Source organism: Neolamprologus brichardi, chromosome 22, assembly GCF_056152115.1.
Source record: "Neolamprologus brichardi isolate AB-2024 chromosome 22, ASM5615211v1, whole genome shotgun sequence".
NCBI classification, from domain to species: Eukaryota; Metazoa; Chordata; class Actinopteri; order Cichliformes; family Cichlidae; genus Neolamprologus; species Neolamprologus brichardi.
The window spans coordinates 31151276-31173792 of NC_142124.1; positions in this window are offsets into that span (position 1 = coordinate 31151276).

Genomic DNA, 22517 nt, shown 5'->3' on the forward strand with positions numbered 1-22517 from the left:
CCCACCAGGCGTGTGAAAGAAAGAAGAAAAAACCCGGACTGGGCCGCCTGGCCACCCTTTGTCTGGGTGTCCGCTCCCCAGGCTCTGAAAGCCTTGCCAGCCCTTGTGATCGGGTGGCACCGGCCACCAGGCATGTGAAAGAAAGAAGAAAAAACCCGGACAGGGCTGCCTGGCCACTCTTTTCGCGGGTGTCCGCTCCCCAGGCTCCGAAAACCTTGCCAGCCATTGTGATCGGGTGGCACCGCCCACCAGGCGTGTGAAAGACAGAAGAAAAAACCCGGACCGGGCCGCCTGGCCACCCTTTGTCTGGGTGTCCGCTCCCCAGGCTCCGAAAGCCTTTCCAGCCCTTGTGATCGGGTGGCACCGCCCACCAGGAGTGTGAAAGAAAGAAGAAAAAACCCGGACTGGGCCGCCTGGCCACCGTTTTCGCGGGTGTCCGCTCCCTAGGCTCCGAAAGCCTTTCCAGCCCTTGTGATCGGGTGGCACAGCCCACCAGGCGTGTGAAAGAAAGACGAAAAAAACCCGGACCGGGCCGCCTGGCCAACCTTTGTCTGGGTGTCCGCTCCCCAGGCTCTGAAAGCCTTGCCAGCTCTTCTGATCGGGTGGCACCGCCCACCAGGCGTGTGAAAGAAAGAAGAAAAAACCCGGACCGGGCCGCCTGGCCACCCTTTTCGCGGGTGTCGGCTCCCTAGGCTCCGAAAGCCTTGCCAGCCCTTGTGATTGGGTGGCACCGCCCACCAGGCGTCTGAAAGAAAGAATAAAAAACCCGGACCGGGCCGCCTGGCCACCCTTTGTGCGGGTGTCCGCTATCCAGGCTCCGAAAGCCTTGCCAGCCCTTGTGATCGGGTGGCACCGCCCACCAGGCGTGTGAAAGAAAGAAGAAAAAACCCGGACCGGGCCACATGGCCACCCTTTTCGCGGGTGTCCGCTCCCAAGGCTCCGAAAGCCTTGCCAGCCCTTGTGATCGGGTGGCACAGCCCACCAGGCGTGTGAAAGAAAGAAGAAAAAACCCGGACCGGGCCGCCTGGCCACCCTTTGTCTGGGTGTCGGCTCCCCAGGCTCCGAAAGCCTTGCCAGCCCTTGTGATCGGGTGGCACCGCCCACCAGGCGTGTGAAAGAAAGAAGAAAAAACCCGAACCGGGCCGCCTGGCCACCCTTTTCGCAGGTGTCCGCTCCCCAGGCTCCTAATGCCTTGCCAGCCCTTGTGATCGGGTGGCACCGCCCACCAGGCGCGTGAAAGACAGAAGAAAAGAAGAAAAAACCCGGACCAGCCGCCTGGCCACCCTTTATGCGGGTGTCCGCTCCCCAGGCTCCGAAAACCTTGCCAGCCCTTGTGATCGGGTGGCACCGCCCACAAGGCGTGTGAAAGAAAGAAGAAAAAACCCGGACCGGGCCGCCGGGCCACCCTTTGTCTGGGTGTCCGCTCCCCAGGCTCCGAAAGCCTTGCCAGCCCTTGTGATCGGGTGGCACCGCCCACCAGGTGTGTGAAAGAAAGAAGAAAAAACCCGGACCGGGCCGCCAGGCCACCCTTTGTGCGGGTGTCCGCTATCCAGGCTCCGAAAGCCTTGCCAGCCCTTCTGATCGGGTGGCACAGCCCACCAGGCGTGTGAAAGAAAGAAGAAAAAACCCGGACAGGGCCGCCTGGCCACCCTTTGTCTGGGTGTGCGCTCCCCAGGCTCCGAAAGCCTTGCCAGCCCTTGTGATCGGGTGGCACCGCCCACCAGGCGTGTGAAAGAAAGAAGAAAAAACCCGGACCGGGCCGCCGGGCCACCCTTTGTCTGGGTGTCCGCTCCCCAGGCTCCGAAAGCCTTGCCAACCCTTGTGATCGGGTGGCACCGCCCACCAGGCGTGTGAAAGAAAGAAGAAAAAACCCGGACCGGGCCGCCAGGCCACCCTTTGTGCGGGTGTCCGCTCCCCAGGCTTCGAAAGCCTTGCCAGCCCTTCTGATCGGGTGGCACAGCCCACCAGGCGTGTGAAAGAAAGAAGAAAAAACCCGGACAGGGCCGCCTGGCCACCCTTTGTCTGGGTGTGCGCTCCCCAGGCTCCGAAAGCCTTGCCAGCCCTTGTGATCGGGTGGCACCGCCCACCAGGTGTGTGAAAGAAAGAAGAAAAAACCCGGACCGGGCCGCCTGGCCACCCTTTGTGCGTGTGTCCGCTATCCTGGCTCCGAAAGCCTTGCCAGCCCTTGTGATCGGGTGGCACAGCCCAACAGGCGTGTGAAAGAAAGAAGAAAAAACCCGGACCGGGACGCCTGGCCACCCTTTGTGCGGGTGTCCGCTCCCCAGGCTCCGAAAGCCTTGCTAGCCCTTGTGATCGCGTGACACCGCCCACCAGGCGTGTGAAAGAAAGAAGAAGAGAAGCAAAAACCCGGACCGGGCCACCTGGCCACCCTTTATTCGGGTGTCCGCTCCCCAGGCTCCGAAAGCCTTGTCAGCCCTTGTGATCGGGTGGCACCGCCCACCAGGCGTGTGAAAGAAAGAAGAAGAGAAGCAAAAACCCGGACCGGGCCGCCTGGCCACCCTTTGTCTGGGTGTCCGCTCCCAAGGCTCCGAAAGCCTTGCCAGCCCTTGTGATCGGGTGGCACCGCCCACCAGGCGTGTGAAAGAAAGAAGAAAAAACCCGGACCGGGCAGCCTGGCCACCCTTTGCGCGGGTGTCCGCTGTCCAGGCTCCGAAAGCCTTGCCAGCCCTTCTGATCGGGTGGCACAGCCCACCAGGCGTGTGAAAGAAAGAAGAAAAAACCCGGACCGGGCCGCCTGGCCACCCTTTTCGCGGGTGTCCGCTCCCTAGGCTCCGAAAGCCTTGCCAGCCCTTGTAATCGGGTGGCACCACCCACCAGGCGTGTGAAAGAAAGAAGAAAAAACCCGGACCGGGCCGCCTGGCCTCCCTTTGTGCGTGTGTCCGCTATCCTGGCTCCGAAAGCCTTGCCAGCCCTTGTGATCGGGTGGCACAGCCCACCAGGCGTGTGAAAGAAAGAAGAAAAAACCCGGACCGGGCCACCTGGCCACCCTTTTCGCCGGTGTCCGCTCCCTAGGCTCCGAAAGCCTTGCCAGCCCTTGTGACGGGTGGCACTGCCCACCAGGCGTGTGAAAGAAAGAAGAAAAAACCCGGACCGGGCCGCCTGGCCACCCTTTGTTTGGGTGTCCGCTCCACAGGCTCCGAAAGCCTTGCCAGCCCTTGTGATCGGGTGGCACCGCCCACCAGGCGTGTGAAAGAAAGAAGAAAAAACCCGGACCGGGCCGCCTGGCCACCGTTTTCGCGGGTGTCCGCTCCCTAGGCTCCGAAAGCCTTTCCAGCCCTTGTGATCGGGTGGCACAGCCCACCAGGCGTGTGAAAGAAAGACGAAAAAAACCCGGACCGGGCCGCCTGGCCAACCTCTGTCTGGGTGTCCGCTCCCCAGGCTCTGAAAGCCTTGCCAGCTCTTCTGATCGGGTGGCACCGCCCACCAGGCGTGTGAAAGAAAGAAGAAAAAACCCGGACCGGGCCGCCTGGCCACCCTTTTCGCGGGTGTCGTCTCCCTAGGCTCCGAAAGCCTTGCCAGCCCTTGTGATTGGGTGGCACCGCCCACCAGGCGTCTGAAAGAAAGAATAAAAAACCCGGACCGGGCCGCCTGGCCACCCTTTGTGCGGGTGTCCGCTATCCAGGCTCCGAAAGCCTTGCCAGCTTTTGTGATTGGGTGGCACCGCCCACCAGGCGTCTGAAAGAAAGAATAAAAAACCCGGACCGGGCCGCCTGGCCACCCTTTGTGCGGGTGTCCGCTCTCCAGGTTCCGAAAGCCTTGCCAGCTTTTGTGATCGGGTGGCACCGCCCACCAGGCGTGTGAAAGAAAGAAGAAAAAACCCGGACCGGGCCGCCTGGCCACCCTTTGTGCGGGTGTCCGCTCCCCAGGCTCCGAAAGCCTTGCCAGCCCTTGTGATCGGGTGGCACCGCCCACCAGGCGTGTGAAAGAAAGAAGAAAAAACCCGGACCGGGCCGCCTGGCCACCCTTTTCGCGGGTGTCCGCTCCCTAGGCTCCGAAAGCCTTGCCAGCCCTTGTGATTGGGTGGCAAAGCCCACCAGGCGTGTGAAAGAAAGAAGAAAAAACCCGGACCGGGCCGCCTGGCCACCCTTTGTCTGGGTGTCCGCTCCCCAGGCTCTGAACGCCTTGCCAGCCCTTGTGATCGGGTGGCACCGCCCACCAGGCGTGTGAAAGAAAGAAGAAAAAAGCCGGACCGGGCCGCCTGGCCACCCTTTGTCTGGGTGTCCGCTATCCAGGTTCCGAACGCCTTGCCAGCCCTTGTGATCGGGTGGCACCGCCCACCAGGCGTGTGAAAGAAAGAAGAAAAAACCCGGACCGGGCCGCCTGGCCACCCTTTGTGCGGGTGTCCGCTATCCAGGCTCCGAAAGCCTTGCCAGCCCTTGTGATCGGGTGGCACAGCCAACCAGGCGTGTGAAAGAAAGAAGAAAAAACCCGGACCGGGCCGCCTGGCCACTCTTTGTGTGGGTGTCCGCTCCCAAGGCTCCGAAAGCCTTGCCAGCCCTTGTGATCGGGTGGCACCGCCCACCAGGCGTGTGAAAGAAAGAAGAAAAAACCCAGACCGGGCTGCCTGGCCACCCTTTTCGCGGGTGTCCGCTCCCCAGGCTCCAAAAACCTTGCCAGCCATTGTGATCGGGTGGCACCGCCCACCAGGCGTGTGAAAGAAAGAAGAAAAAAGCCGGACCGGGCCGCCTGGCCACCCTTTGTCTGGGTGTCCGCTATCCAGGCTCCGAACGCCTTGCCAGCCCTTGTGATCGGGTGGCACCGCCCACCAGGCGTGTGAAAGAAAGAAGAAAAAACCCGGACCGGGCCGCCTGGCCACCCTTTGTGCGGGTGTCCGCTATCCAGGCTCCGAAAGCCTTGCCAGCCCTTGTGATCGGGTGGCACAGCCAACCAGGCGTGTGAAAGAAAGAAGAAAAAACCCGGACCGGGCCGCCTGGCCACTCTTTGTGTGGGTGTCCGCTCCCAAGGCTCCGAAAGCCTTGCCAGCCCTTGTGATCGGGTGGCACCGCCCACCAGGCGTGTGAAAGAAAGAAGAAAAAACCCAGACCGGGCTGCCTGGCCACCCTTTTCGCGGGTGTCCGCTCCCCAGGCTCCAAAAACCTTGCCGGCCATTGTGATCGGGTGGCACCGCCCACCAGGCGTGTGAAAGAAAGAAGAAAAAAGCCGGACCGGGCCGCCTGGCCACCCTTTGTCTGGGTGTCCGCTATCCAGGCTCCGAACGCCTTGCCAGCCCTTGTGATCGGGTGGCACCGCCCACCAGGCGTGTGAAAGAAAGAAGAAAAAACCCGGACCGGGCCGCCTGGCCACCCTTTGTGCGGGTGTCCGCTATCCAGGCTCCGAAAGCCTTGCCAGCCCTTGTGATCGGGTGGCACAGCCAACCAGGCGTGTGAAAGAAAGAAGAAAAAACCCGGACCGGGCCGCCTGGCCACTCTTTGTGCGGGTGTCCGCTCCCAAGGCTCCGAAAGCCTTGCCAGCCCTTGTGATCGGGTGGCACCGCCCACCAGGCGTGTGAAAGAAAGAAGAAAAAACCCAGACCGGGCTGCCTGGCCACCCTTTTCGCGGGTGTCCGCTCCCCAGGCTCCAAAAACCTTGCAGCCATTGTGGTCGGGTGGCACCGCCCACCAGGCGTGTGAAAGAAAGAAGAAAAAACCCGGACTGGGCCGCCTGGCCACCCTTTGTGCGGGTGTCCGCTATCCAGGCTCCGAAAGCCTTGCCAGCCCTTGTGATCGGGTGGCACAGCCCACCAGGCGTGTGAAAGAAAGAAGAAAAAACCCGGACCGGGCCGCCTGGCCACCCTTTGTCTGGGTGTCCGCTCCCCAGGCTCCGAAAGCCTTTCCAGCCCTTGTGATCGGGTGGTACCGCCCACCAGGAGTGTGAAAGAAAGAAGAAAAAACCCGGACTGGGCCGCCTGGCCACCCTTTTCGCGGGTGTCCGCTCCATAGGCTCCGAAAGCCTTTCCAGCCCTTGTGATCGGGTGGCACAGCCCACCAGGCGTGTGAAAGAAAGAAGAAAAAAACCCGGACCGGGCCGCCTGGCCACCCTTTGTCTGGGTGTCCGCTCCCCAGGCTCTGAAAGACTTGCCAGCTCTTCTGATCGGGTGGCACCGCCCACCAGGCGTGTGAAAGAAAGAAGAAAAAACCCGGACCGGGCCGCCTGGCCACCCTTTTCGCGGGTGTCCGCTCCCTAGGCTCCGAAAGCCGTGCCAGCCCTTGTGATCGGGTGGCACCGCCCACCAGGCGTCTGAAAGAAAGAATAAAAAACCCGGACCGGGCCGCCTGGCCACCCTTTGTGCGGGTGTCCGCTATCCAGGCTCCGAAAGCCTTGCCAGCTTTTGTGATCGGGTGGCACCGCCCACCAGGCGTGTGAAAGAAAGAAGAAAAAACCCGGACCGGGCCGCCTGGCCACCCTTTGTGCGGGTGTCCGCTCCCCAGGCTCCGAAAGCCTTGCCAGCCCTTGTGATCGGGTGGCACCGCCCACCAGGCGTGTGAAAGAAAGAAGAAAAAACCCGGACCGGGCCGCCTTGCCACCCTTTTCGCGGGTGTCCGCTCCCAAGGCTCCGAAAGCCTTACCAGCCCTTGTGATCGGGTGGCACCGTCCACCAGGCGTGTGAAAGAAAGAATAAAAAACCCGGACCGGGCCGCCTTGCCACCCTTTGCGCGGGTGTCCGCTATCCAGGCTCCGAAAGCCTTGCCAGCCCTTGTGATCGGGTGGCACAGCCCACCAGGCGTGTGAAAGAAAGAAGAAAAAACCCGGACCGGGCCGCCTGGCCACCCTTTTCGCGGGTGTCCGCTCCCTAGGCTCCGAAAGCCTTGCCAGCCCTTGTGATCGGGTGGCACAGCCCACCAGGCGTGTGAAAGAAAGAAGAAAAAACCCGGACCGGGCCGCCTGGCCACCCTTTGTCTGGGTGTCCGCTCCCCAGGCTCCGAAAGCCTTGCCAGCCCTTGTGATCGGGTGGCACCGCCCACCAGGCGTTTGAAAGAAAGAAGAAAAAACCCGGACCGGGCCGCCTGGCCACCCTTTTCGCGGGTGTACGCTCCCCAGGCTCCGAAAACCTTGCCAGCCATTGTGATCGGGTGGCACCGCCCACCAGGCGTTTGAAAGAAAGAATAAAAAAACCAGACCGGGCCGCCTGGCCACCCTTTGTGCGGGTGTCCGCTCCCCAGGCTCCGAAAGCCTTGCCAGCCCTTGTGATCGGGTGGCACCGCCCACCAGGCGTGTGAAAGAAAGAAGAAAAAACCCGGACCGGGCCGCCTGGCCACCCTTTTCGCGGGTGTCCGCTCCCTAGGCTCCGAAAGCCTTGCCAGCCCTTGTGATCGGGTGGCACAGCCCACCAGGCGTGTGAAAGAAAGAAGAAAAAACCCGGACCGGGCCGCCTGGCCACCCTTTTTCTGGGTGTCCGCTCCCCAGGCTCTGAACGCCTTGCCAGCCCTTGTGATCGGGTGGCACCGCCCACCAGGCGTGTGAAAGAAAGAAGAAAAAAGCCGGACCGGGCCGCCTGGCCACCCTTTGTCTGGGTGTCCGCTCCCCAGGCTCCGAACGCCTTGCCAGCCCTTGTGATCGGGTGGCACCGCCCACCAGGCGTGTGAAAGAAAGAGGAAAAAACCCGGACCGGGCCGCCTGGCCACCCTTTGTGCGGGTGTCCGCTATCCAGGCTCCGAAAGCCTTGCCAGCCCTTGTGATCGGGTGGCACAGCCAACCAGGCGTGTGAAAGAAAGAAGAAAAAACCCGGACCGGGCCGCCTGGCCACTCTTTGTGCGGGTGTCCGCTCCCAAGGCTCCGAAAGCCTTGCCAGCCCTTGTGATCGGGTGGCACCGCCCACCAGGCGTGTGAAAGAAAGAAGAAAAAACCCGGACCGGGCCGCCTGGCCACCGTTTTCGCGGGTGTCCGCTCCCTAGGCTCCGAAAGCCTTGCCAGCCCTTGTGATCGGGTGGCACAGCCCACCAGGCGTGTGAAAGAAAGAAGAAAAAACCCGGACCGGGCCGCCTGGCCACCCTTTGTCTGGGTGTCCGCTCCCAAGGCTCTGAACGCCTTGCCAGCCCTTGTGATCGGGTGGCACCGCCCACCAGGCGTGTGAAAGAAAGAAGAAAAAACCCGGACCGGGCTGCCTTGCAACCCTTTTCGCGGGTGTCCGCTCCCCAGGCTCCGAAAACCTTGCCAGCCATTGTGATCGGGTGGCACCGCCCACCAGGCGTGTGAAAGAAAGAATAAAAAAACCAGACCGGGCCGCCTGGCCACCCTTTGTGCGGGTGTCCGCTCCCCAGGCTCCGAAAGCCTTGCCAGCCCTTGTGATCGGGTGGCACCGCCCACCAGGCGTGTGAAAGAAAGAAGAAAAAACCCGGACCGGGCCGCCTGGCCACCCTTTTCGCGGGTGACCGCTCCCTAGGCTCCGAAAGCCTTGCCAGCCCTTGTGATCGGGTGGCACAGCCCACCAGGCGTGTGAAAGAAAGAAGAAAAAACCCGGACCGGGCCGCTGGCCACCTTTTGTGCGGGTGTCCGCTCCCCAGGCTCCGAAAGCCTTGCTAGCCCTTGTGATCGGGTGGAACCGCCCACCAGGCGTGTGAAAGAAAGAAGAAAAAACGCGGACTGGGCCGCCTTGCCACCGTTTTCGTGGGTGTCCACTCCCTAGACTCCGAAAGCCTTGCCAGCCCATGTGATCGGGTGGCACCGCCCACCAGGCGTGTGAAAGAAAGAAGAAAAAACCCGGACTGCGCCGCCTGGTCACCCTTTGTGCGGGTGTCCGCTATCCAGGCTCCGAAAGCCTTAACAGCCCTTGTGATCGGGTGGCACAGCCCACCAGGCGTGTGAAAGAAAGAATAAAAAACCCGGACCGGGCCGCCTGACCACCCTTTGTGCGGGTGTCCGCTATCCAGACTCCGAAAGCCTTGCCAGCCCTTGTGATCGGGTGGCACAGCCCACCAGGCGTGTGAAAGAAAGAAGAAAAAACCCGGATCGGGCCGCCTGGCCACCCTTTGTCTGGGTGTCCGCTCCCCAGGCTCCGAAAGCCTTGCCAGCCCTTGTGATCGGGTGGCACCGCCCACCAGGCGTGTGAAAGAAAGAAGAAAAAACCCGGACCGGGCCGCCTTGCCACCCTTTTCGCGGGTGTCCGCTCCCCAGGCTCCGAAAACCTTGCCAGCCATTGTGATCGGGTGGCACCGCCCACCAGGCGTGTGAAAGAAAAAATAAAAAAACCAGACCGGGCCGCCTGGCCACCCTTTGTGCGGGTGTCCGCTCCCCAGGCTCCGAAAGCCTTGCCAGCCCTTGTGATCGGGTGGCACCGCCCACCAGGCGTGTGAAAGAAAGAAGAAAAAACCGGGACCGGGCCGCCTGGCCACCCTTTTCGCGGGTGTCCGCTCCCTAGGCTCCGAAAGCCTTGCCAGCCCTTGTGATCGGGTGGCACAGCCCACCAGGCGTGTGAAAGAAAGAAGAAAAAACCCGGACCGGGCCGCCTGGCCACCCTTTGTCTGGGTGTCCGCTCCCCAGGCTCTGAACGCCTTGCCAGCCCTTGTGATCGGGTGGCACCGCCCACCAGGCGTGTGAAAGAAAGAAGAAAAAACCCGGACCGGGCCGCCTGGCCACCCTTTGTCTGGATCTCCGCTCCCCAGGCTCTGAACGCCTTTCCAGCCCTTGTGATCGGGTGGCACCGCCCACCAGGCGTGTGAAAGAAAGAAGAAAAAACCCGGACCGGGCCGCCTGGCCACCCTTTGTGCGGGTGTCCGCTCCCCAGGCTCCGAAAGCCTTGCCAGCCCTTGTGATCGGGTGGCACAGCCCACCAGGCGTGTGAAAGAAAGAAGAAAAAACCCGGACCGGGCCGCCTTGCCACCCTTTGTGCGGGTGTCCGCTATCTAGGCTCCGAAAGCCTTGCCAGCCCTTGTGATCGGGTGGCACCGCCCACCAGGCGTGTGAAAGAAAGAAGAAAAAACCCGGACCGGGCCGCCTGGCCACCGTTTTCGCGGGTCTCCGCTCCCTAGGCTCCGAAAGCCTTGCCAGCCCTTGTGATCGGGTGGCACAGCCCACCAGGCGTGTGAAAGAAAGAAGAAGAAACCCGGACCGGGCCGCCTGGCCACCCTTTGTGCGGGTTTCCGCTATCCAGACTCCGAAAGCCTTGCCAGCCCTTGTGATCGGGTGGCACAGCCCACCAGGCGTGTGAAAGAAAGAAGAAAAAACCCGGATCGGGCCGCCTGGCCACCCTTTGTGCTGGTGTCCGCTCCCCAGGCTCCGGTCTTGGCTTGCATCTGGCTGTTCCTGTCGGTGGCGCTGTCACTTGGTGTTCGCTCGCTCTGTGGTATAGTATCACTTCCTGTTCCTGCTCAAACACAGTGGTGTTTCTGAGTAGCTTATTTGCTTAGCAGTTTAATTAACAACTTCTAAATACATTCTTTTTTTCACAGTATAATCTTCACGTGCTTCATCCGAAGCACACTTTCTGTGTACTCACTACCTAATTTATAGCCAAAGTATTCACTCACTGTCACTCACTGTCTCTTTACTGTTTCGCTAGCTTAGCTCGTAGCCGACCCGTTAGCACCATGGCTACTTCACCTGTCCCTTCTGCACTTTCTTGCTCATTGTGTCAGATGTTTAGTTACTCCTCGGCCTCCTTTAGCGGTAATGATATCTGTAACAAATGTAGCATATTTGCAGCTCTGGAGGCCAGGATTACTGATCTGGAGACTCGGCTTCGCACCTTGCACTCACCCTTAGCTAGCCAGGCCCCTGTAGCTGGTGCAGCCGAAGATAGCGTAGGCCCCGCTAGCTGTTCCCCGGCAGACCCCAAGCAGCTGGGGAAAGGCTGGGTAACGGTGAGGAGGAAGCGTAGTCCTAAACAGAAGCCCCAGGTACACCACCAACCCGTTCATGTGTCTAACCGTTTTTCCCCACTCGGTGACACACCCGCTGGGGGTCAAACTCTGGTAATTGGTGATTCTGTTCTCAGACATGTGAAGCTAGAGACACCGGCAACCATAGTCAATTGTCTTCCAGGGGCCAGAGCAGGCGACATTGAAGGAAATTTAAAACTGCTGGCTAAGGGTAAACGTAAATTCAATAAAATCATAATTCACGTCGGCAGTAATGACACCAGGTTTCGCCAATCGGAGGTCACTAAAATCAATATTGAATCGGTGTGCAACTTTGCCAAAACAATGTCGGACTCTGTAGTTTTCTCTGGTCCCCTCCCCAATCAGACCAGGAGTGACATGTTTAGCCGCATGTTCTCCTTAAATTGCTGGCTGTCTGAGTGGTGTCCCAGAAACGATGTGGGCTTCATAGATAATTGGCAAACCTTCTGGAGGAAACCTGGTCTTGTTAGGAGAGATGGCATCCATCCCACTTTGGATGGAGCAGCTCTCATTTCTAGAAATATGGACAAATTTATTAAACCCCTCAAAACATGACTATCCAGAGTTGGGACCAGGAAGCAGAGTTGCAGTCTTACACGCCTCTCTGCAGCTTCTCTCCTCCTGCTACCCCCCCAAAAACCCATCTCCATAGAGACTGTGTCTGCTTCCAAAAAGACAAAAAACAAACTAAAAACCAGCAACAAACAACTTAAACATTTACAAAGAAAGAACAATACAGTATCCACATCTGAACCAAAGAGTAAAACAGTGAAATGTGGATTATTAAATATTAGGTCTCTCTCTTCCAAGTCTCTGTTAGTACATGACTTAATAAATGATCAACAAATTGATTTACTCTGCCTTACAGAAACCTGGTTGCAGCAGGATGATTATGTTAGCTTAAATGAATCAACACCCCCGAGTCATTCTAACTACCAGAAATCTCGAAGCACAGGTCGAGGGGGCGGTGTGGCAGCAATTTTTCACACCAGTCTATTAATTAATGAAAGACCAAGACAGACTTTTAATTCATTTGAAAGCCTGATGCTTAACATTATCCACCCCAGCTGTGAAACTCAGAAACCAGTCTTACTTGTTATCATCTATAGTCCACCTGGGCCTTACACAGAGTTTCTGTCTGATTTCTCAGACTTTTTATCTGATTTAGTTCTGAGCTCAGATAAAATAATTATTGTGGGTGATTTTAACATCCATGTAGATGCTAAAAATGACAGCCTCAACATGGCATTTAATCTGTTGTTAGACTCAATTGGTTTCTCTCAAAATGTAAAAGAACCCACCCACCACTTTAATCACACTCTAGATCTGGTTTTAACATATGGCATAGAAACTGAACATTTAACAGTGTTTCCTGAAAACCCTCTCCTGTCTGATCATTTCTTGATAAAATTTACATTTACAATAATTGATTACGCAGCAGTGGAGAGTGGACTTTATCAAAGTAGATGTCTTTCTGAAAGCGCTGTAACTAAGTTTAAGAATATAATCCAGCCACTGTTATCATCGTCAATGCCCTGTACCAACACAGAGCAGAGCAGCTATCTGAACGCTACCCCAACAGAGGTCGATTATCTTGTTAATAATTTCACCTCCTCACTACGTACGACTCTGGATACTGTAGCTCCAGTGAAAACTAAGGTCTCTAATCAGAAGTACATGACCCCGTGGTATAATTCTCAAACACGTACCCTCAAGCAGACGACTCGTAATCTGGAGAGGAAATGGCGTGTCACAAATTTAGAGGATCATCATTTAGCCTGGAGAAATAGTTTGTTGCTTTATAAGAAAGCCCTCCGCAAAGCCAGAACAGCTTACTATTCGTCACTGATTGAAGAAAATAAGAACAACCCCAGGTTTCTCTTCAGCACTGTAGCCAGGCTGACAAAAAGCCAGAGCTCTTTTGAGCCAACCATCCCTTTAACGTTAACTAGTGATGACTTCATGAACTTCTTCACAAATAAAATTTTTATCATTAGAGAAAAAATTACCAATAATCATCCCACAGATGTAATATTATCTACAGCTACTTGTAGTTCCATTGATGTTAAGTTAGACTCTTTTTTTCCAATCGATCTTTCTGAGTTAACGTCAATAATTACTTCCTCCAAACCATCAACGTGTCTTTTAGACCCCATTCCTACAAAACTGCTCAAAGAAGTTCTGCCATTGATTAATTCTTCGATCTTATATATGATCAACCTATCTCTAATAATCGGCTATGTACCACAGGCCTTCAAGGTGGCTGCAGTTAAACCTTTACTCAAAAAGCCATCTCTAGACCCAGCAGTCTTAGCTAATTATAGGCCAATCTCCAACCTTCCTTTCATATCAAAAATCCTTGAAAGAGTAGTTGTCAAACAGCTAACAGATCATCTGCAGAGGAATGGTTTATTTGAAGAGTTTCAGTCAGGTTTCAGAGCTCATCACAGCACAGAAACAGCTTTAGTGAAGGTTACAAATGATCTTCTTATGGCCTCTGACAGTGGACTCAACTCTGTGCTTGTCCTTCTTGACCTTAGTGCAGCATTCGATACTGTTGACCATAATATTCTATTAGAGCGATTAGAACATGCTGTAGGTATTACAGGTATTGCACTGCAGTGGTTTGTATCATATCTATCTAATAGACTCCAATTTGTGCATGTAAATGGAGAGTCCTCTTCACACACTGAGGTTAATTATGGAGTTCCACAGGGTTCAGTGCTAGGACCAATTCTGTTTACATTATACATGCTTCCCCTAGGCAGCATCATTAGAAGACATAGCATACATTTTCACTGCTATGCAGATGACACCCAGCTCTATCTGTCCATGAAGCCAGATAACACACACCAATTAGTTAAACTGCAGGAATGTCTTAAAGACATAAAGACTTGGATGGCCACGAACTTTCTGCTTCTCAACTCAGATAAAACTGAGGTCATTGTACTCGGCGCTGAAAAGCTTAGAAATTTGGTATCTAACCAGATTCTTACTCTGGATGGCATTACCTTGGCCTCCAGTAACACTGTGAGGAACCTTGGAGTCATTTTTGACCAGGATATGTCCTTCAACGCACATATTAAACAAATATGTAAGACTGCGTTCTTCCATTTGCGCAACATCTCTAAAATTAGAAATATCCTGTCTCAGAGTGACGCTGAAAAACTAGTTCATGCATTTATTACTTCCAGGCTGGACTACTGCAATTCATTATTATCAGGATGTCCAAAAAACTCACTGAAAAGCCTTCAGTTAATCCAAAATGCTGCAGCAAGAGTACTGACAGGGACTAGAAAGAGAGAGCATATTTCTCCTGTTTTGGCTTCCCTTCATTGGCTTCCTGTTAAATCCAGAATTGAATTCAAAATCCTGCTCCTCACATACAAGGTCTTAAATAATCAGGCCCCATCTTATCTTAATGACCTTGTAGTACCATATCACCCTATTAGAGCACTTCGCTCTCGCTCTGCAGGCCTACTTGTTGTTCCTAGAGTATTTAAAAGTAGAATGGGAGGGAGAGCCTTCAGTTTTCAGGCCCCTCTTCTGTGGAACCAGCTTCCAGTTTGGATTGGGGAGACAGACACTATCTCTACTTTTAAGATTAGGCTTAAAACTTTCCTTTTTGCTAAAGCATATAGTTAGGGCTGGACCAGGTGACCCTGAATCCTCCCTTAGTTATGCTGCAATAGATGTAGGCTGCCGGGGGATTCCCATGATGCATTGAGTTTTTCCTTTCCAGTCACCTTTCTAACTCACTATGTATTAACAGACCTCTCTGTATTGAATCGTATCTGTTATTAATCTCTGTCTCTCTTCCACAGCATGTCTTTATCCTGTCTTCCTTCTCTCACCCCAACCGGTCGCAGCAGATGGCAACCCCTCCCTGAGCCTGGTTCTGCCGGAGGTTTCTTCCTGTTAGAAGGGAGTTTTTCCTTCCCACTGTCGCCAAAGTGCTTGCTCATAGGGGGTCATATGATTGTTGGGCTTTTCTCTGTATCTATGAAGCGCCTTGAGGCGACATTTGTTGTGATTTGGCGCTATATAAATAAAATTGAATTGAATTGAATTGAATTGAAAGCCTTGCCAGCCCTTGTGATCGGGTGGCACCGCCCACCAGGCGTGTGAAAGAAAGAAGAAAAAACCCGGACCGGGCCGCCTGGCCACCGTTTTCGCGGGTGTCCGCTCCCTAGGCTCCGAAAGCCTTGCCAGCCCTTGTGATCGGGTGGCACAGCCCACCAGGCGTGTGAAAGAAAGAAGAAAAAACCTGGACCGGGCCGCCTGGCCACCCTTTTTTCTGGGTGTCCGCTCCCCAGGCTCTGAACGCCTTGCCAGCCCTTGTGATCGGGTGGCACCGCCCACCAGGCGTGTGAAAGAAAGAAGAAAAAACCCGGACCGGGCCGCCTGGCCACCCTTTGTCTGGGTCTCCGCTCCCCAGGCTCTGAACGCCTTGCCAGCCCTTGTGATTGGGTGGCACCGCCCACCAGGCGTGTGAAAGAAAGAAGAAAAAACCCGGACCGGGCCGCCTGGCCACCCATTGTGCGGGTGTCCGCTCCCCAGGCTCCGAAAGCCTTGCCAGCCCTTGTGATCGGGTGGCACCGCCCACCAGGCGTGTGAAAGAAAGAAGAAAAAACCCGGACCGGGCCGCCTTGCCACCCTTTTCGCGGGTGTCCGCTCCCTAGGCTCCGAAAGCCTTTCCAGCCCTTGTGATCGGGTGGCACCGCCCACCAGGCGTGTGAAAGAAAGAAGAAAAAACCCGGACCGGGCCGCCTGGCCACCGTTTTCGCGGGTGTCCGCTCCCTAGGCTCCGAAAGCCTTGCCAGCCCTTGTGATCGGGTGGCACAGCCCACCAGGCGTGTGAAAGAAAGAAGAAAAAACCCGGACCGGGCCGCCTGGCCACCCTTTTTTCTGGGTGTCCGCTCCCCAGGCTCTGAACGCCTTGCCAGCCCTTGTGATCGGGTGGCACCGCCCACCAGGCGTGTGAAAGAAAGAAGAAAAAACCCGCACCGGGCCGCCTGGCCACCCTTTTCGCGGGTGTCCGCTCCCTAGGCTCCGAAAGCCTTGCCAGCCCTTGTGATCGGGTGGCACAGCCCACCAGGCGTGTGAAAGAAAGAAGAAAAAACCCGGACCGGGCCGCTGGCCACCTTTTGTGCGGGTCTCCGCTCCCCAGGCTCCGAAAGCCTTGCTAGCCCTTGTGATCGGGTGGAACCGCCCACCAGGCGTGTGAAAGAAAGAAGAAAAAACGCGGACCGGGCCGCCTTGCTACCGTTTTCGTGGGTGTCCGCTCCCTAGACTCCGAAAGCCTTGCCAGCCCTTGTGATCGGGTGGCACCGCCCACCAGGCGTGTGAAAGAAAGAAGAAAAAACCCGGACCGGGCCGCCTGGCCACCCTTTTCGCCGGTGTCCGCTCCCCAGGCTCCGAAAACCTTGCCAGCCCTTGTGATCGGGTGGCACCGCCCACCAGACGTGTGAAAGAAAGAAGAAAAAACCCGGACCGGGCCGCCTGGCCACCCTTTGTCTGGGTGTCCGCTCCCCAGGCTCTGAACGCCTTGCCAGCCCTTGTGATCGGGTGGCACCGCCCACCAGGCGTGTGAAAGAAAGAAGAAAAAACCCGGACCGGGCTGCCTGGCCACCCTTTTCGCGGGTGTGCGCTCCCCAGGCTCCAAAAACCTTGCCAGCCATTGTGATCGGGTGGCACCGCCCACCACGCGTGTGAAAGAAAGAATAAAAAAACCAGACCGGGCCGCCTGGCCACCCTTTGCGCGGGTGTCCGCTCCCCAGGCTCCGAAAGCCTTGCCAGCCCTTGTGATCGGGTGGCACAGCCCACCAGGCGTGTGAAAGAAAGAAGAAAAAACCCGGACCGGGCCGCCTGGCCACCCTTTGTCTGGGTCTCCGCTCCCCAGGCTCTGAACGCCTTGCCAGCCCTTGTGATTGGGTGGCACCGCCCACCAGGCGTGTGAAAGAAAGAAGAAAAAACCCGGACCGGGCCGCCTGGCCACCCTTTGTGCGGGTGTCCGCTCCCCAGGCTCCGAAAGCCTTGCCAGCCCTTGTGATCGGGTGGCACCGCCCACCAGGCGTGTGAAAGAAAGAAGAAAAAACCCGGACCGGGCCGCCTTGCCACCCTTTTCGCGGGTGTCCGCTCCCTAGGCTCCGAAAGCCTTGCCAGCCCTTGTGATCGGGTGGCACCGCCCACCAGGCGTGTGAAAGAAAGAAGAAAAAACCCGGACCGGGCCGCCTGGCCACCCTTTGTGCGGGTGTCCGCTATCCAGGCTCCGAAAGCCTTGCCAGCCCTTGTGATCGGGTGGCACAGCCCACCAGGCGTGTGAAAGAAAGAAGAAAAAACCCGGACCGGGCCGCCTGGCCACTCTTTGTGCGGGTGTCCGCTCCCAAGGCTCCGAAAGCCTTGCCAGCCCTTGTGATCGGGTGGCACCGCCCACCAGGCGTGTGAAAGAAAGAAGAAAAAACCCGGACCGGGCCGCCTGGCCACCGTTTTCGCGGGTGTCCGCTCCCTAGGCTCCGAAAGCCTTGCCAGCCCTTGTGATCGGGTGGCACAGCCCACCAGGCGTGTGAAAGAAAGAAGAAAAAACCCGGACCGGGCCGCCTGGCCACCCTTTGTCTGGGTGTCCGCTCCCCAGGCTCTGAACGCCTAGCCAGCCCTTGTGATCGGGTGGCACCGCCCACCAGGCGTGTGAAAGAAAGAAGAAAAAACCCGGACCGGGCTGCCTTGCCACCCTTTTCGCGGGTGTCCGCTCCCCAGGCTCCGAGAACCTTGCCAGCCATTGTGATCGGGTGGCACCGCCCACCAGGCGTGTGAAAGAAAGAAGAAAAAAACCAGACCGGGCCGCCTGGCCACCCTTTGTGCGGGTGTCCGCTCCCCAGGCTCCGAAAGCCTTGCCAGTCCTTGTGATCAGGTGGCACCGCCCACCAGGCGTGTGAAAGAAAGAAGAAAAAACCCGCACCGGGCCGCCTGGCCACCCTTTTCGCGGGTGTCCGCTCCCAAGGCTCCGAAAGCCTTGCCAGCCCTTGTGATCGGGTGGCACAGCCCACCAGGCGTGTGAAAGAAAGAAGAAAAAACCCGGACCGGGCCGCTGGCCACCTTTTGTGCGGGTCTCCGCTCCCCAGGCTCCGAAAGCCTTGCTAGCCCTTGTGATCGGGTGGAACCGCCCACCAGGCGTGTGAAAGAAAGAAGAAAAAACGCGGACCGGGCCGCCTTGCTACCGTTTTCGTGGGTGTCCGCTCCCTAGACTCCGAAAGCCTTGCCAGCCCTTGTGATCGGGTGGCACCGCCCACCAGGCGTGTGAAAGAAAGAAGAAAAAACCCGGACCGGGCCGCCTGGCCACCCTTTTCGCCGGTGTCCGCTCCCCAGGCTCCGAAAACCTTGCCAGCCCTTGTGATCGGGTGGCACCGCCCACCAGACCTGTGAAAGAAAGAAGAAAAAACCCGGACCGGGCCGCCTGGCCACCCTTTGTCTGGGTGTCCGCTCCCCAGGCTCTGAACGCCTTGCCAGCCCTTGTGATCGGGTGGCACCGCCCACCAGGCGTGTGAAAGAAAGAAGAAAAAACCCGGACCGGGCTGCCTGGCCACCCTTTTCGCGGGTGTCCGCTCCCCAGGCTCCAAAAACCTTGCCAGCCATTGTGATCGGGTGGCACCGCCCACCACGCGTGTGAAAGAAAGAATAAAAAAACCAGACCGGGCCGCCTGGCCACCCTTTGCGCGGGTGTCCGCTCCCCAGGCTCCGAAAGCCTTGCCAGCCCTTGTGATCGGGTGGCACAGCCCACCAGGCGTGAGAAAGAAAGAAGAAAAAACCCGGACCGGGCCGCCTGGCCACCCTTTGTCTGGGTGTCCGCTCCCCAGGCTCCGAAAGCCTTGCCAGCCCTTGTGATCGGGTGGCACCGCCCACCAGGCGTGTGAAAGAAAGAAGAAAAAACCCGGACTGGGCCGCCTTGTCACCCTTTGTGCGGGTGTCCGCTATCCAGGCTCCGAAAGCCTTGCCAGCCCTTGTGATCGGGTGGCACAGCCCACCAGGCGTGTGAAAGAAAGAAGAAAAAACCCGGACCGGGCCGCCTGGCCACCCTTTGTCTGGGTGTCGGCTCCCCAGGCTCCGAAAGCCTTTCCAGCCCTTGTGATCGGGTGGCACCGCCCACCAGGAGTGTGAAAGAAAGAAGAAAAAACCCGGACTGGGCCGCCTGGCCACCGTTTTCGCGGGTGTCCGCTCCCTAGGCTCCGAAAGCCTTTCCAGCCCTTGTGATCGGGTGGCACAGCCCACCAGGCGTGTGAAAGAAAGAAGAAAAAAACCCGGACCGGGCCGCCTGGCCACCCTTTGTCTGGGTGTCCGCTCCCCAGGCTCTGAAAGCCTTGCCAGCTCTTGTGATCGGGTGGCACCGCCCACCAGGCGTGTGAAAGAAAGAAGAAAAAACCCGGACCGGGCCGCCTGGCCACCCTTTTCGCGGTTGTCCGCTCCCTAGGCTCCGAAAGCCTTGCCAGCCCTTGTGATCGGGTGGCACCGCCCACCAGGCGTGTGAAAGAAAGAATAAAAAACCCGGACCGGGCCGCCTGGCCACCCTTTGTGTGGGTGTCCGCTATCCAGGCTCCGAAAGCCTTACCAGCTTTTGTGATCGGGTGGCACCGCCCACCAGGCGTGTGAAAGAAAGAAGAAAAAACCCGGACCGGGCCGCCTGGCCACCCTTTGTGCGGGTGTCCGCTCCCCAGGCTCCGAAAGCCTTGCCAGCCCTTGTGATCGGGTGGCACCGCCCACCAGGCGTGTGAAAGAAAGAAGAAAAAACCCGGACCGGGCCGCCTGGCCACCGTTTTCGCGGGTGTCCGCTCCCTAGGCTCCGAAAGCCTTGCCAGCCCTTGTGATCGGGTGGCACAGCCCACCAGGCGTGTGAAAGAAAGAAGAAAAAACCCGGACCGGGCCGCCTGGCCACCCTTTGTCTGGGTGTCCGCTTCCCAGGCACCGAAAGCCTTGCCAGCCCTTGTGATCGGGTGGCACCGCCCACCAGGCGTGTGAAAGAAAGAAGAAAAAACCCGGACCGGGCCACCTGGCCACCCTTTTCGCGGGTGTCCGCTCCCTAGGCTCCGAAAGCCTTGCCAGCCCTTGTGATCGGGTGGCACAGCCCACCAGGCGTGTGAAAGAAAGAAGAAAAAACCCGGACCGGGCCGCCTGGCCACCCTTTGTGCGGGTGTCCGCTCCCCAGGCTCCGAAAGCCTTGCCAGCCCTTGTGATCGGGTGGCACCGCCCACCAGGCGTGTGAAAGAAAGAAGAAAAAACCCGGACCGGGCCGCCTGGCCACCGTTTTCGCGGGTGTCCGCTCCCTAGGCTCCGAAAGCCTTGCCAGCCCTTGTGATCGGGTGGCACAGCCCACAAGGCGTGTGAAAGAAAGAAGAAAAAACCCGGACTGGGCCGCCTGGCCACCCTTTGTCTGGGTGTCCGCTCCCCAGGCTCCGAAAGCCTTGCCAGCCCTTGTGATCGGGTGGCACCGCCCACAAGGCGTGTGAAAGAAAGAAGAAAAAACCCGGACTGGGCCGCCTGGCCACCCTTTGTCTGGGTGTCCGCTCCCCAGGCTCTGAAAGCCTTGCCAGCTCTTGTGATCGGGTGGCACCGCCCACCAGGCGTGTGAAAGAAAGAAGAAAAAACCCGGACCGGGCCGCCTGGCCACCCTTTTCGCGGTTGTCCGCTCCCTAGGCTCCGAAAGCCTTGCCAGCCCTTGTGATCGGGTGGCACCGCCCACCAGGCGTGTGAAAGAAAGAATAAAAAACCCGGACCGGGCCGCCTGGCCACCCTTTGTGCGGGTGTCCGCTATCCAGGCTCCGAAAGCCTTGCCAGATTTTGTGATCGGGTGGCACCGCCCACCAGGCGTGTGAAAGAAAGAAGAAAAAACCCGGACCGGGCCGCCTGGCCACCCTTTGTGCGGGTGTCCGCTCCCCAGGCTCCGAAAGCCTTGCCAGCCCTTGTGATCGGGTGGCACCGCCCACCAGGCGTGTGAAAGAAAGAAGAAAAAACCCGGACCGGGCCACCTTGCCACCCTTTTCGCGGGTGTCCGCTCCCTAGGCTCCGAAAGCCTTGCCAGCCCTTGTGATCGGGTGGCACCGCCCACCAGGCGTGTGAAAGAAAGAATAAAAAACCCGGACCGGGCCGCCTGGCCACCCTTTGTGTGGGTGTCCGCTATCCAGGCTCCGAAAGCCTTACCAGCTTTTGTGATCGGGTGGCACAGCCCACCAGGCGTGTGAAAGAAAGAAGAAAAAACCCGGACCGGGCCGCCTGGCCACCCTTTGTGCGGGTGTCCGCTCCCCAGGCTCCGAAAGCCTTGCCAGCCCTTGTGATCGGGTGGCACCGCCCACCAGGCGTGTGAAAGAAAGAAGAAAAAACCCGGACCGGGCCGCCTGGCCACCCTTTGTGCGGGTGTCCGCTCCCCAGGCTCCAAAAGCCTTGCCAGCCCTTGTGATCGGGTGGCACCGCCCACCAGGCGTGTGAAAGAAAGAAGAAAAAACCCGGACCGGGCCGCCTGGCCACCCTTTTCGCGGTTGTCCGCTCCCTAGGCTCCGAAAGCCTTGCCAGCCCTTGTGATCGGGTGGCACCGCCCACCAGGCGTGTGAAAGAAAGAATAAAAAACCCGGACCGGGCCGCCTGGCCACCCTTTGTGTGGGTGTCCGCTATCCAGGCTCCGAAAGCCTTACCAGCTTTTGTGATCGGGTGGCACCGCCCACCAGGCGTGTGAAAGAAAGAAGAAAAAACCCGGACCGGGCCGCCTGGCCACCCTTTGTGCGGGTGTCCGCTCCCCAGGCTCCGAAAGCCTTGCCAGCCCTTGTGATCGGGTGGCACCGCCCACCAGGCGTGTGAAAGAAAGAAGAAAAAACCCGGACCGGGCCGCCTGGCCACCCTTTGTGCGGGTGTCCGCTCCCCAGGCTCCGAAAGCCTTGCCAGCCCTTGTGACAGGGTGGCACCAACCCCAGGCGTGGAAAAGAATGGTAAAAATATGGTAAATGGCATTTCACTAGTCCGTAAGGACCCCAAAGTGCTTTACACATTCAGTCATCCACCCATTAACACACTGGTGAGGACAAGCTACATTGTAGCCACAGCCATCCTGGGGCGCACTGACAGAGGCGAGGCTGCCTAACACTGGCGCCACCGGGCCCTCTGACCACCACCAGTAGGCAACGGGTGAAGTGTCTTGCCCAAGGACACAGCAATCTTCCGATTACAAGACGAACGCCCAACTCTTGAGCCACGATCACCACAAAAGAAAGCAGAAAAAACCTGGACCAGGCCTCCTGGCCACTCTTTATATCGGTGGACCTCCCCCAGGCCTCACTACCTTCCCCTTGCTTCTCAGAGAAACCCTCTACAGAAGAGTTTAGAAAGATAAAACTTGTGAGTTCTGAATGTCCTGGTGAGTCTCCACCTGTTACAGGTGGGTGCAGCCTGCACTGTCTCGAGACAGACCAGACCAGCTGCACCACAGACACTTCAAACCTTATCTCAAGACAAACACTGAAAGAACAACATAAAAAAGAAGTAAACAAACCCCAGAAACATGCCGGGTTATAGGAGAAGGCAGCCATGTAGAGGTTGAGTCTGTGTGAGTCTTTTTTCTGTTTATGAACAACAGAAAAAAGAAAGAAAACCTTAGAAATCTGTACGGTTGTTTTCTCTGAGACA